Here is a 15,636-nt window from a genome sequence, read left to right on the forward strand (position 1 = left end):
GCGCGAGACAGAGCGCGAAGAGGGAAAGAAGCCGGAGGGAGACAGGCGTGAGAGGTGAAATCCCGCGGCCTTCGTGTTTGTCTCGCGCCCAGGTCGGGTGCGCTTGCAGTAGGGGGTTACAAGCGTCCACGTCGGAGGGAGCGAGCGGCCTCACGCGAGCGTCGTCCCGTCCTTCCCCGCGCGGCCAACCCTCTGTAAGAGGGCCCTGGACCTTCCTTTTATAGGCGTAAGGAAAGGATCCAGGTGTACAATGAGGGGTGTAGCAGTGTGCTAACGTGTCTAGCGGAGGAGAGCTAGCGCCCTAGGTACATGCCATCGTGGCAGCCGGAGAGGTTTTGGCACCCGGTTCGTGTGGTGTCGTGGCCGTCGGAGGAGCGCTGGAGCCTGGCGAAAGGACAGCTGTCGGGGCTGTCGAGTCCTTGCTGACGTCCTCTTGCTTCCGTAAGGGGGCTGAGAGCCGCCGTCGTCATAGAGCGTGCGGGGCGCCATCATTACTCGTATAGCGGAGCGAGCCAGATGAGACGCTGGTCTTGTTCCCCGTAGCCTGAGTCAGCTTGGGGTAGGGTAATGATGGCGCCTCCTGTGACGTGGTCGGTCCGAGCCCTAGGTTGGGCGAGGTGGAGGCTCCTCCGAGGTCGAGGTCGAGTCTGTCTTCCAAGGCCAAGGTCGAGTCCGAGCCCCTGGGTCGGGTGAGGCGGAGACCGTCTGCTGGGGCCAGGGCTGAGTCCGAGCCCTGGGGTCGGGCGAAACGGAGTTCGTTGTCTTCCGGGGCTGAGCCCGAGTCCGAGCCCTGGGGTCGGGCGAAGCAGAGTTCGTCGTCTTCCGGGGCTGAGCCCGAGTCCGAGCCCTGGGGTCGGGCGAAGCGGAGTTCGTCGTCTTCCGGGGCTGAGCCCGAGTCCGAGCCCTGGGGTCGGGCGAGGCGGAGTTCGTCGTCTTCCGGGGCTGAGCCCGAGTCCGAGCCCTGGGGTCGGGCGAAACGGAGTTTCCTATGGGACCTGAGGGCGGACTTGGCTGCTGTCAGCCTCACTCTGTCGAGTGGCACAGCAGTCAGAGCAGCGCAGGCACGTCAAAGGTGGCAATGGAGGCGATGTTCACAATGGCGTCGCACTTACTCTCGAGTCTCGACCATGCGTGGCAACACATCGTGCATGCCCAGCGTGACGCCCTCGACGTTGACATAGATCAGGTTGTGCATCAGCTCCTCGTCCACCTCGTGGAAGTAGCGCGCGTACTGATAAGACATCCTGTCGTGGCCCTGGATGGAGTCTTGAGCGCCTCAACGCCGACCACGAGCCCATAGAGATCCTTGCCGGAGGCGAAGGTCGAATATGAGTGAGGGGGCCAAGGGGTATGTCACGACAGGGCAGGGGTCGAGGAGGCAACACATGGGCTCGGAGTGGAGGGAGGCGAAGACGATGGGTGTTTGGTGCGGACGTGGAGGAGGCAAGGAGCACGGGATGTGCGACGGTTCGTGGGGCTTGCGGTCCATGATGGCGCGGAGCGGGCCGGCCGGCCCGAGGCACGACCCATTTAATAGTGTCGTGACCGAGCTTGACACTATAAAAATAGGGTCATGCCGGCTCGACCCAAGAGGCGTGCTATGATTGGGCCGCTGTCTTAGCCCGTAGTGCCAGCTTGGTCTGACATGATTTTATTATTATTTTGAAAACTCAATCTATACATATTTATAACACCTATGGAATATTGGACACAAACTAGCTTGTGCTCAAGTAGCTAGCAGTAGTGCATAGTCAGTGTCGTCTGTTGCCTCTACCAGGGCGCACGGATTTGATATTGGACGATTTTTCTGTAGACATCAGGATGTGGACATGGTTTCACATGTGGTCTATACTAACGTTTTAATAGGTAGTACAGAAGAGAATATAAGAGATGAGGTAGGAGTAAAGGGGTTAAGGACCCCTAGAATGTACAAATTTGGAATCGTACAAATTTCATTTATTTTCACAGGAAAGTAAATAGAAAAAAATTCCCATATTTCAAAGGGGCCTTAATTGGGCTGGTCCGGATTAGCTGTCCCCTTATACGTGTCGAAGTTTTCTTTTTGTTATTTTTATATCAAAAAATCAAAAAATCAAAAAAAATCTTAGTACTGATTTTTTTAAAAAAATGCCACCAATGACTGTAGGGACCTGATAGTAGTAATTTTTGAACTTTTCCCACGATTATACGGGTCACCCTCACCTGCCTGCTTTTTTTTTGTGTGTTATTCTAGTACATGGTTCACAATTTCATTTGCATTGGTCCGAATTTAGTTTTGTTGACTAAAATTTAACTTTTGTATTTTTTATATTTTGAATCAAAATATAATTAAAATCGGACCGAAATTCGTTTTTCAGTGAGTAGAGAAAAAAACGAGAAATATTGCTGAAACCCGTTCCGGGAAAGTAAACCCATATTCTATAATGGTACTATCGAAGCCGTTACTTGCGTGTACGGATATATATCCAAATCCAACGGGTAGTTACGACGACATACAAATTATTCGATAGGCTACTAAACCTTTCAGGTAAAATATTATATTTCTTTTTTTATCAGACTATCAGAGAACCACTATTTTACGCGCTAGTTCATTTTTTCGGTAATCTATACAATGGTTGCATTTCAGATGATGTCAAAGAGGGACACAAAAAATCATGGAGGTATATCATATATGGATAGCGATGAATGTTGACACCATCGACGACGATCGCCATGCTCTGCATGGCATCATCCTCAGGATACCTACGGAGATGTAAGGGAAAAAATTGGTGTAGCCGGCTGAAGACCAGGATGTTTACAGCCTCTCACACAAAAAAGGATTGATCTCACCTGCAGCAGCAATAACATAACTAAAACGTTATCTAGTGTATATGTAGATGGGTCAATTCTTTTTTTTGTGAGGGGATACAAACATTTTAGTTTGCAGCCGCCTGCACCAAATTTCTTTCCGATGTAAGAGGTGATCACGAACAAGGCGACCCCCAGCATACAAGAAAAAGTGATCTACTCAAAACTGGAAGTAGGGTACCATGTGGACGAGCCAATATAAATCCGTGTCATGCTATCTGCTAATTCTCTACGTGTACATACGCTGATCTTCATTGTCGAAGGCCAAATCAATGCTTTGGTGAAGGCGACGTTGGCCGGGCATCTTCCCTGCCGAGCCCGATCAGCGCGCGGTGGAGCTTTTCCGGGGGAGACCAGCGGGCGCCACGCCAAGTAACACAACACAAAGTGCTGCTGTTTGTTTGTCTCATCGTGGTGGTAGAGAGAGGGAGAGAGCTTTATCGGTCCTGAAAAATGCTCACAGCTTTTGAGGCGCCGACAGCCGCTCGTCATCATCGGCCTCGTCTTTTCACGTTATGTTTTGCAGGTAGTAGAAGGAGCTGTACTTGCGCTTTCTGACGGCATACGGTAGTGTACTTGGTACATACATACGTACGTACTACCTACGCAGCAGCTAGCTAGCATGGCCCCCACACGGTAACGGTTGAGAACTATGTCACCACGGATCACCAGATCCGCTCCCTTCCCTCCTGTTAGCGGTAGAGACGCGAGAAGTTATAGAGAACATGTCTCCCTTCCCAGAAACACGACAGAGTAACACACGAGACACAAGATATAGTGTTGGGCCTTTGACCTCTTTCTCTTCTCTATCTTATGAGGTGGTGTACAGTTTCCTTATATAGAGCTGTGAGACCCCTTAGGGGCAAAGCAGGTATTTGCCCACATAACCCTAACTAGGGTTACTTAACAATCCCCCTTGGGCGAATACCGCGACCAACACATGCCTCGTTAAAACTCCGAAAAACCCAGTGGAAAAAATGTGGAGAAAGAATGCATGGTGATACAAATTGCATTTGCACTTTGTTGCCTCGTTAAAAACCTCATGTGAGAAACTTCAAGAAAACTCACCAAGGGAAAAAGAGTACAACAGCTGTCATCGTGACAGATTTCGATCATCTGGGATCTAGATTCTATCGAATTTTCTACAAGGGCTAACTTTAGAAATGTGCTCCCCCTGATCCTTGCAAAACCGTATCAATAAGACAAAACATCTTCTTCTGGAAGTATACACACATAGAGATTTAGCAAACGGATTGCATACTGCTGCAAGGATTATATCAGGAACTTCACCTCTACTCACTTCTAGGATATTTGAGGTAAGTGCACGTATCAATATAAATAAGCCACTTCGACTGATGGTGTTCGATCGACTGGATCTATATATTCGATAGAAACTTTTATAAAGGTTCACATATTGACCATCAAGCTGACGCCTTCAGAGCATAGAATATAACATTTATTGTCTCACGATTGTGATCAATATAAGCATTCGCTCCCCCTGACGATGACATCTGTCAAAGTCGTTATCCCTCATAACTCAAGCATATTCTTCAATATATATGTCTCATTGTTCATCTGGAATAACGAGAATGGATGAGGTTGGGGTGCTATCATTTTCTATTTTACACCACAATTTATACATAGTTGTGCAAAGCAAGTAACATGTCCTTCTATAGGACTTAGGGGATAATATAGTTGCAATAATACATATTCTAAATATGACACATCGCTCCAGGCGTTCATCCATTGCAACATCTATGATGGTATAACAAAAGTCCATCAAAGATCGTAATCCATCAGGGATTTTTCATCGATCAGATATATTGTTATAGTCTGTCATTCTGTCACAATGGGGATATTTTGCCAGTAACATCTAAACCTTATAGGTTTCTGCCATCAGGGCTTTAGAGAATACCGTAATTCCACATCTAGTGGAAATTACCATGAGTAAAACTCGTGGAATGCACATGTGCTTATTCGGTGAACTTCAAGTCCTTTGGTACCTCAATTTATTCCTTTTTGGGTCTGTATGGGTCTTTATCCCTTTATCGGGATTAACAAATTTTGGTGTTCAACTCAGACTTTATTTCTTCTAGAAAGGTTCCATTAAGGAACTATAATCTCATCTAAGAGATATTCTCTCTACTTAGGAGAGTGTTCATTCATCAGGAACGTACTATTCGGTAAGAGATTTATATGTTTGAAAGGGAAATGTGCCCTTGGGCCATTTCTAAGTATTTTGGTGATTGAGTGCCAACTCAAGTGCTTAAATGTGAATTTATGCAATGGATGAATAAAGTGCAAATCAAGAGCAAAGGTATGTTTCTAAGTCTTAGTACATTGGTTTTGTGTACTAATATACTTGTCTAAGTATTGGAAACGGGAAGAAAAAGAAAAGGAAAGAGGTGGCTGTGTACAGCCAAGGGGCTGTTTCGGTCTGGGGCACCGGACTGTCCGGTGGTGCACCGGACAGTGTCCGGTGCGCCAGGCTGCCTCGGCCGAAGTGGCCACTCTCGGGAATTCGCCGACGGCGTACGGCTAAAATTCACCGGACTGTCCGGTGTGCACCGGACTGTCCGGTGAGCCAACGGTCGGCTAGGGCCAACGGTCGGCCGCGGATTCTGCGCGCGACACGTGGCCAAGCCAACGGTCGGAAGGGGGCACCGGACTGTCCGGTGTGCACCGGACATGTCCGGTGCGCCAACGGCTCCCAGATCAGCAACGGTCAACTGCGCTGTTTAAGGAAGGAAATCGGGCACCGGACAGTGTCCGGTGTGCACCAGACTGTCCGGTGCGCCCGACGACAGAAGGCAAGATCAGCCTTCCAGATTTGCTCTCAACGGCTCCTAGCTGCCTTGGGGCTATAAAAGGGACCCCTAGGCGCATGGAGGAGAACACCAAGCAACCTTTGAGCATTCTTGATCATCCACACTCAGTCTTTGCGCATCCGTTTGTTATTCTAAGTGATTCGAGCTCCGTTCTTGTGAGAACTGTGAGATAGTCTTTGAGCTCGATTCTTGGCCGTGTATGTGCGCATTTTGCTGTGGATTTGTGTGTGTTGCTTCCCTCCCTTACTCTGTATTTCTTTGTGAATCTCAAGTGTAAGGGCGAGAGACTCCAAGTTGTGGAGATTCCTTGCAAACGGGAAATTGAAAGGAAAAGCATAACACTGTGGTATTCAAGTTGATCATTGAATCACTTGAGAGGAGTTGAGTGCAACTCTCGTCCGTTGGGACGCCACAACGTGGAGTAGGCAAGTTTTGTACTTGGCCGAACCACGGGATAAATCACTGTGTCTTCTCTGTGTTGAACTCCTTGTGGTTATCATATTGTGCAAGATCTTGTCTTTAGCCACTTGGCATTAACTGTGCTAATGCTTAATCAAAGTTTTGTGGCTTAAGTTTTGAAGTATACATGATCACCTATTCACCCCCCCTCTAGGTGCTCTCAATGTTGCATATTTATAATTCAAAGATACGAGTCCTTCTAGGATCTCATGACGGATCTTCAGAATCCTATTAACTGCATATTTTAATTCATGCCATTTGCCAGATATATTACATAGCGGAACAGTGTTTATTCAACACATATGTGGGATATGTCTCTCACAAGACCACTTGAACCATCGCATTCACCACCCATTATTTCAGCAGTGCCCATAAATGTCCGAACTTCAAGCTCGCGACTTTCATTTTGCGAATATTAGTTCAGCCTCGATTGCATTTATTAATGACCCGATAAGAGAGCTTAAAGCACTCATGCCTAGGACTTTGTTTTGGATCCGTTTGCAATCTAGAGAGGCAAGATAGATGTCGACACATTTGTCTCCCACATTTAATAATGATCTTCGTCGTTTCCCAAAAACAAAAGATTCATTGTTCTGTATTCCCAGCACAATGATATTGCGCGCATTGCTAGGAACTTCATCATTAAGATGAACCTCTTCGTGAGGCAAATCACCATCAGGGTGAATTAATCAGAGGAGAGTTATCACAGACCACGTGAATCTGCAATCAGAACATATGCTTTGACTAAGGCCGATGGATCATATCCACAGGCGTCCCCGCAGAATAGATCAAATGCCAATAAGTCAAATGTGGATATGATATTAATCCCGGGTATATCCACATCTACATCAGGTAGAAGCATTCAAACCAATATGGTTACTCCTCAACGATTTCTGGCAAACTCCATATACACAGGAGTACACTCCGAACGACGGGTTCAGTTTGGCTTTTGTGCGTTTAATAGAATATTGAGGCATTACACTATATGTGCATTCCTCTCTCTAATGTCGAGATGTTCTAAAAGCATACAGATAAAATCCCCAACCACAATCATCTAATTTGTGGCTAATGTATGCTATTGTGGTGATTTATTTGGGAAATCTTACGCACATTACAGATAGGGGTTTTATGCAGTGAGCTTTTGGACTTAGATTAATGTAGTGGCATGTATACTACATATTTGTCCTTGAACATGAAGGGTTAGTCTCAACATCCAGCGAGACACACAACAACAAGTTGCTTCGTGGTTACAATTCTGCAAACTTATTGTTTTTATTACCAAATACACAGTCAATCATTAAGATTTAGACTAACATGCACAACACTATTTTTATCCATAAGGGTCCTTCAGGGGTTAATGCATACCATTCGTCGTTTGGAGCCATTAGTTGACTTCAGGTCAACAAGTAAAATGACCATCAAGGTTTAGCACTCACAAAGACATTCACTGGTTGTGCTTTGAGGCACATAGGAAAATGTGTGTTTATATTGGTAGTAAAGTGCACGGCATCAGGCCAATGCTGCCAAGCAAAGATTTTTATATGCAGAGATGTATAGTCCAGCTCATTTTATTATTGCCCATGGTTTACCCAATTACTCATACCGTTCTGAAATTGGGTATCGATTTATGCAACATTTTTAGGTATTATAATTTTGAGAGAGAATTTATAACGATAGTTAATAAATTGTGATGCTGCCAGCAGGGCAAACAATTCTCCTCATATTATATACCAATTTGTTCTATAAAGCATTATTTTGATCTCTTCGTTGTTCGGCAAAAAGAGAAGCTTTAGAATAGAACAGACAAGGCCAAGAATTCATTTTTTATCTGGGAAAATCACCATATAACTAGCTTTTGATGAAGCAAATGATGATAACTGCTTGGCAAGGATGAAACAATACTGGTATCCGCCTAGGATCCATCTTCAACAACAGGTATTACTGCTCTCATACGAAGAAATCATCAGAAGTAGAGAGGATACAACAGGTCTCTACAAGATCTTCATATTTCTATCACAAATTATCATCACTAGTAGTCTAGTGGTCAAGACATATGACTCTTCTGGCTCCGAGGACCAATGACATGTTAATGTCTAATTTAGCTTCAAGCTCTGTTGTGATGTGGGATTTCATAATTATTTGTCTACTCTTCTCACTTCTGGTAGATCGGAGGTAGATAATGGTAAGCATGCCAAAGGGTGGAATTCAGTGTAGTTCGGCTACATAAACCCTAGGTATGTGTCCATTCAGGACCGACCTTTACCATTTAGCTTATAGTGTATACCAAACTTGTTAAAGGACTATCCTGAGTCAATTCAGTGACTATAAGTATTTACATTTCCGAGAGATGTATGCGACACATGCATAGAGGTCCTCGATAGAACGAGTAAAGTGGTTCGACGGGAACACACTATGGTTTTCACACCAACATAGTGAAAAATTTCTCAGAATAACCTCTCGGTATACTCGCAACTTCGTGTTGCTAGCGGTTACATGTCCTTTTATCTCATAGTTTGCTTCATGTCATCCAGCGACAAAGAGAGCAATGTGCTAACATCTAGTCGAGCAATGTATGACTGAGATTTCTGATCTTAAATCATTTGGTAAGGTCTTTTTGTTTACTAATATAATCCCAATTTGTGATATCTTCTATGCCAAAAAGGCTTTCATGCATTATATTATATATCTTCTGGTTACTTCGGGTAAAAATTTATGCATGAGGGGAGGAGAGAATTAACTTATCCATGTTCTGTTGTATTTCAATTTAATTTCCTAGATTATTCAAGCACTATAGAGCTTGATATAATTGTTATGGCCACTTGGCAATATAAATAAATATATGATGCCACACAACACAAGCAAATAAAATATAGAGCTAAACAAAATTGTTTACGAAGGTTGCGCATAATGTTACTTTAGGGGCTTGAACAACCCACCACAATCCATGCGAGTATAAGCTCTAGCGTATCTGGCGTCAACGCGTGAGCGGCCATCAGGGCCATGACAACACAACAAGCCTTCGTAATAAGTGCAACAGACACAATTATGGCTCGGTAATCGGGGTACATGATAAGTCCACGCAACGTGCGCAACAGGCGCAATTGTGGCTCAATGATCACGGCAGACAGACAGTGCCTACAGAGCATGCGAAAAATACATGACTCGATGATGGCGGTTCGACTCAACCGGAGCAGCCCGACAAAATGAGTGTGCGACATAGCAATCACATGACGCAACCAAGTTTGTACGACACAAATACCGCATCATGTTGCTAGGGCGCAGCCAATGCTCAGCCATTACCATAACTCAGTCGATTAATAACGTTGTCTGATCGGTGTGTCCGAGTACCCACTATACAATTTAATCGCTCGATGTGAGTCTAAAAGCTCAACGCAACACCAAATATGTCTAGCGATTTAAGTATGCGCATTATAGCCTTCATATATATTAATAATTTTCTGCTATTTACTGTATGAAATTGTCGGCGTTCCGAGACCGGGGGGGTCCCTGAGCCGACGAGTGAATGTCGCCGCGTGCCCCAGCCCAGATGGGTCGAGCGCGAGGGCGAACGCGAAGGGGGGAGAGCGAGGCGGCCGGAGACCGGCGTGAGAGAGGTAGGAATCCCGCGGCCTTCATGTTCGTCCCGCGCCTAGGTCGGGTGCGCTTGCAGTAGGGGGTTACAAGCGTCCACGCGGGAGAGGGAGCGAGCGGCTTCAAGCGAGCGCCTGTCTCGTCCTCGTCCCCGCGCGGCCAACCTTCTCTAAGAGGGCCCTGGTCCTTCCTTTTATAGGCATAAGGAGAGGATCCAGGTGTACAATGGGGGGTGTAGCAGAGTGCTACGTGTCTAGCGGAGGAGAGCTAATGCCCTAAGTACATGCCGTCGTGGCAGCCAGAGAGATTTTGGCACCCAGCTGGTGTGATGTCGTGGCCGTCGGAGGAGCGATGGAGCCTGGCGGAGGGACAGCTGTCAGAGCTGTTGAGTCCTTGCTGACGTCCTCTTGCTTCCGTAAGGGGGCTGAGAGCCGCCGTCGTCACAGAGTATGCGGGGCGCCATCATTGCCTATCTGACGGAGCGAGCCAGATGGGACGCCGGTCTTGTTCCCCGTGGCCCGAGTCAGTTCGGGGTAGGGTGATGATGGCGCCTCCTGTTGTCGTGGCTGGTCTGTGCCCTAGGTTGGGCGACGTGGAAGCTCCTCCGAAGCCGAGGTCGAGTCTGTCTTCCGTGGCCGAGGTCGAGTCCGAGCCCCTGGTTCGGGCGAGGCGGAGATCGCCGGCTGATGCCGGGGCGGAGTCCGAGCCCTGGGGTCGGGCGAAGCGGAGTTCGTCATCTTCTGGGGCCGAGCCTGAGTCCGAGCCCTGGGTCGGGCGGAGCGGAGATCGCCGGCTGATGCCGGGGCGGAGTCCGAGCCCTGGGGTCGGGCGAAGCGGAGTTCGTCGTCTTCTGGGGCCGAGCCCGAGTCCGAGCCCTGGGTCGGGCGAAGCGGAGTTCGCCGTCTTCCAGGCCTTAGCCCGAGTCCGAGCCCTGGGTCGGGGGCAGCGAAGTTCGCCGTCTTCCGGGGCTTAGCCCGAGTCCGAGCCCTAGGTCGGGCGGAGCGGAGTTCGCCGTCTTCCGGGGCTTAGCCCGAGTCCGAGCCCTGGGTCGGGTGGAGCGGAGTTCGCCGTCTTCCGAGGCCTAGCCCGAGTCCGAGCCCTGGGTCAGGCGGAGCGGAGTTCACCGTCTTCCGGGGCTTAGCCCGAGTCCGAGCCCTGGGTCGGGCGGAGCGGAGTTCGCCATCTTCCGGGGCCTAGCCCGAGTCCGAGCCCTGGATCAGGCGGAGCGGAGTTTCCTATGGTGCCTACGGCCGGGCCTGATTGCCTGTCAGCCTCACTCTGTCAAGTGGCACCGCAGTCGGAGCGGCGCAGGCGGCGCTGTCTTTCTGCTAGGCCGGTCAGGGGAGCGGCGAAGTGACGGCGGTCACTTCGGCTCTGGGGCGCGCGCGTCAGGATAAAGGTGTCAGACCACCTTTGCATTAAATGCTCCTGCGACTTGGTCGGTCGGTGCGGCGATTTGGTCAGGGCTGCTTTTTGGCGAAGACAGGGCCTTGGTCGAGCCGGGAACACGTTCGCCGCTGGAGGGGGGCCTCGGGCGAGACGGAGATCCTCCGGGGTTGGCTGCCCTTGTCCAAGGCCAGGCTCGGGCGAGGCGTGATCGAGTCCCTCGTATGGACTGATCCCTGACTTGATCGCACCCATCAGGCCTTTGCAGCTTTATGCTGATGGGGGTTACCAGCTGAGAATTAGGAGCCTTGAGGGTACCCCTAATTATGGTCCCCGACAGTAGCCCCCGAGCCTCGAAGGGAGTGTTAGCACTCGCTTGGAGGCTTTCGTCGCACTTTTTTGCAAGGGGACCAGCCTTTCTCGGTTGCGTTTTGTTCCGGTGGGTGCGCGCGAGCGCACTCGCCGGGTGTAGCCCTCGAGGCCTCAGAGGAGTGGTTTCACTCCTCCGAGGTCTTAATGCCTCGCGCAATGCTTCGGCTGGTCTGGTCGTCCCTCATGCGAGCTGGCCGTAGCCCGGGTGTACGGTCGGGTCCCAAGTTCTCGTGCTGGTATGTTGACGCCATCAACGGTTCGGCCGGAGCCGGGTTTGCGAGAGCAGCCCCCGAGCCTCTGCACAGGGTGAGAGGACGATCAGGGACAGACTCGACTTTTTTACATACGCCCCTGCGTCGCCTTTCCGCAAGGAGGAGGGGGGAAAGCGCCATGTTGCCCTCGATGGGCGCCGAACATGGTGTCTCCGGTGAGCTGCAAGCGGGTAATCCGAGTGGACGTCCGTGCCCCGTTCGTTGGGGTCGGCTAGGGGCCCAGAGGCACGCCCAAAAGTACCTGCGGGTGATCTGCCGGACCCGGTCCCCTGGCGACGGGGTCCGAGGGCTCGATGCCTCCCTCCGATGGGATTCCGTTACAAGATCGTTCCCGCTGGTCTCGGAAATGTCCTAGGGTACCTCGGGAGCGCAGCCCGAGCCTTGGTTATGTATCGAACGTACCCATGGTCATCCCTCGCTCGGCGTCTGAGGCGGCTGTGAACCCTTCGGGGGCCAGCCTTCGAACCCCTGATCAGTAGTGGGCGCGGAGCCCGTGTAGCCTGAGGCGGCCGTTGAACCCTTCCGAGGGGCTGGCCTTCGAACCTCTGACCAGTAGTGGGTGTAGAGCCCACGCGATCTGAGGCGGCTGTTGAACCCTTCCGAGGGGCCAGCCTTCGAACCTCTGATCAGTAGGGAGGCTCGGAGCCGGGTTCCTTCACGGGGAAGGATCCTTTTCGGGGTATCCCCCTTTCCCGGTCCCTGTTGCAAGAGAGAGAAAGAGGAAAAAAGGAAAAGGATACGAAATCGAATGACGTGGCGTACCTTTTTTGGCGCGGTCATTATGGCGAAGGCGAAGCGTCGTCCGCTTCTCCTGCCAGAGGTGCCGCCTGTCCCGCCGCGGAGTTGATGCGACGGGGCGAGTGGTTGGCGGGGCGGCCGTTGCGCGTGCGCGAGCCGTTCGGGGAACGGCTGTTTCGCTTTGCGTTTTTGAATCCTGCGTCCGGTCCGGGCGGAACGTTTGGACCGGTCTCGCCTTGGTCTTTATATACTCGGGAGAGGGTCTGGCGATGGTTCTTTGCTTTGCTTTCTACCTCCCTTTCAGGTTTTCGCAACCCGAGAGACTTAGCCAGAGAAGAGGAAAGCGCCCTCCCTGTCCCTTGCGCCGCCACCCCTTCCGCTTGGTGATGACTGACCGGGTGACCATCATCTCGCCGCGCGACCCATGGCCTTTTTCCACGGTGACGGCGAGTGATCTGGAGGATCTTGTTGGCGAGGGTTTACTTCGCCCTCTCACCGATGAGCAGCGGCCGGAATGGATTCCCCCTGTGGGCGGAGCCGCTCCGTCCCCACCGTCGGGGTACATCGTGAGCTTCATCTCCTTCCATGAGCGGAGATTTGGTGTGCCGGCGAGCCGATTCATGCGGGCGATCCTACACCACTACGGGGTGGAGTTGCACAACCTCAGCCCCAACTCCATCTCGCAGGCCGCCATCTTCGTAGCGGTGTGCGAGGGGTACTTGGGGATCGCCCCCATTGGGATTTGTGGACCCATCTCTTTTTCGCGGAGCTTTTTGCTTCGCCGACGGGGGAGAGGAAGGTCCGCGCAGCGGTGCGGGCCGGCGGCTGCACCCTCCTGTTGAGGCAGTCGCGGGCGTCGCTGTATATTCCCGCCATCCTTGCGTCCTCGAACAAGGGGTGGCAGCACCGGTGGTTCTACCTCCGGAATGACGGCGAGTTGCTCCCGCCGTTCTCCCAGCGAGTAGTCACCACCGCCGCCGATGCTTGGCACCACGGGACCCCGCACGAAAGACAGAAGAACCTTGAACCTCTTCTCAAGGCCTTGGAGGCGTTGCGAAAGGGGGGACTCACCGCTGTGGGAGTGATTGCCGCCATCCACCGCCGGAGGGTGCTCCCCTTGGCGGAGCGACGGCTGCCGCTTTGGGAGATGACACCGGAGGCTGACTTGGAGGGCTCGCGGATGTCCTCTGACCCTCTTCCCTTCGACGTCCTCCACGGGCGGGTGTCCGTTGCGTTGGGGAAGCCGGACCCCGGCGCCTTCTCCCAGCCTTTGATGCGCCCTGACCAAGGGTGCGTGACTCTGGTGAGTGTCCCCTCCCTCTTTCTTCTTGCATCGGATTGCCCCTGGTTTTTTACGGTCGGGATTTCCATCCGTCTTCAGGAGGTAGGGTGGCACAAGCCTTCCCTGCCACGGGTCCCGCAGGATGCGGCGGACCGAGCAGCGTGGCGGGTTGCCGCGGAGGAGAAGAAGAAAAAGAAGGACGCGGAGAAGGCCCGGGCCCGCGAGCGGAGGCAGGCTCGAGACGCCTTGGAAAAGCTTCGTCGCCGGCAGGAGAGGGAGGGGCTCCCGAGGGAGCCGTCGCCGGAAACGCCCGACGACGACGATGATGATGAAGATGATGACGAGGAAGACGACATGGGTGCCCGCCTTGGACTCAGCCCTGGCTTGGGGTTAGGCCAGGAGCCGTCAAGCCAGCCCCCCGAGCGGGCTGATGTCGTCAGTCCCTGGAGTCGGGACGCCGGGGTCCCGACCCGAGGGGCGGGGGCAATCCGAGAGGGTACTTGACCCCTCGGCTGGAGGAGTTGAGGCGACCCCGGGGAGCCAGGCCGAGGCGTCTGCTCCCCGAGAGCCGCCGCCCACGCCGACAGCGCAGGGGAGCGACCCTCAGGTCGCCGTGGCAGTGCCTGGGCAGTCCGCCCCCCAGGCGTCCAGGGCGCCCAAAGCAAGGGTGTTGCCGAAGCTGCCGGCGTAGCGGACCTCGGCGGCGGCTCCGGGGGTCGAGATCCGAGAGACCTCCCCCCAGGCTCGGTTGATAATGGCCCGGAGCGGGTAAGTATCTTGGAATGTCTTCGTCCTGGCTTTTCATTCGTATGTCCCGGCCGTGATTTTTCTTTTTTCCCTCAGCAAGCGAAGCCATGGCCTGACTGACCTGGCACCCCGGAAGGCCCTTAAGACGACGCCGGCTTGTGCGGCCAGCGCCGCTCTGGGCCTTGCCGTTCAGCTGACCTTCTCGCAAGGTGCTCCACAGCAGGGGGCTTAGGCGGCACCAGCCGCCGTGGAGCGGGTTCCCGAGGCTGGCTCTTCTGCTGAGGCGGTCATTGTGATAGGGGAGGTGGCTGACGCGGACGTGGCCCCGGGCCCACCGGACGTGCTGGCGATGTCGACACCTGTCGCTACTGAAGTCGCCGCCGTCCCGGTCGGGGAGCGACCGGTCGCTGCCGACGTCGAGACGGCTGAGGCGTCGGCGCTTGGTGCCTCGGAAGAGGGGGGCGTGGAGACGCGATCCGTCCTGCCGGGCGGCAGTCTCGTCGCTGTGCGGTGGAGCTCCGAGGGCCGGCGCCAGTTGCTCCGGTTCCGGACCCGCGAGGCCTCGGATCCCGTCTTCGTTCTCGACGATGAACGGGAGGACCAGTCCTGGGACGAGCTCCGCGAGTGTGCCGAAGCAACGGTGGGGTCGCTCCGGTCGTCGCTAGAGGTTTTCTGCAGGGACGTCCCCAAAATCCTCCAGGTAACGGTTTCAGGCATACCTTTTTTCTTTTGTGACCAAGGCGTCTCTCGTGACGCCCCGCTTCCTTCCCTCAGGATCTGACGGATCTGAGCGCCGCCAAGTCGTCGTTCATTCGCTGCGAGGTCGACGTCTAGGGCTCACTGCGATCCCTGAGGACCTCGCTCGCCGGGGCTACTGCGCGCCTCTCTCAGTAGGGTGCGGAGGTGGCGGACCTTCGGTTGCTCTGCACCGATCTGAGAGCCGAGGCGGCAGCGGCGCGCGCAGAAGCGCAACGACAGCAGTCGGAGTTCGACCGGGTCGTCAAGGAGCGGGACCAATCTCGGGGCTGGGCTGCCGAGGCCGAAAGCCGGACCGAAACCCTTGCAGCCGACCTAGCCGTAGCCCAGGTCGCAGCCTCGGAGCAGCGTGCCCGAG

The sequence above is a fragment of the Zea mays genome, chromosome 9, assembly GCF_902167145.1.
Source record: "Zea mays cultivar B73 chromosome 9, Zm-B73-REFERENCE-NAM-5.0, whole genome shotgun sequence".
NCBI classification, from domain to species: domain Eukaryota; kingdom Viridiplantae; phylum Streptophyta; class Magnoliopsida; order Poales; family Poaceae; genus Zea; species Zea mays.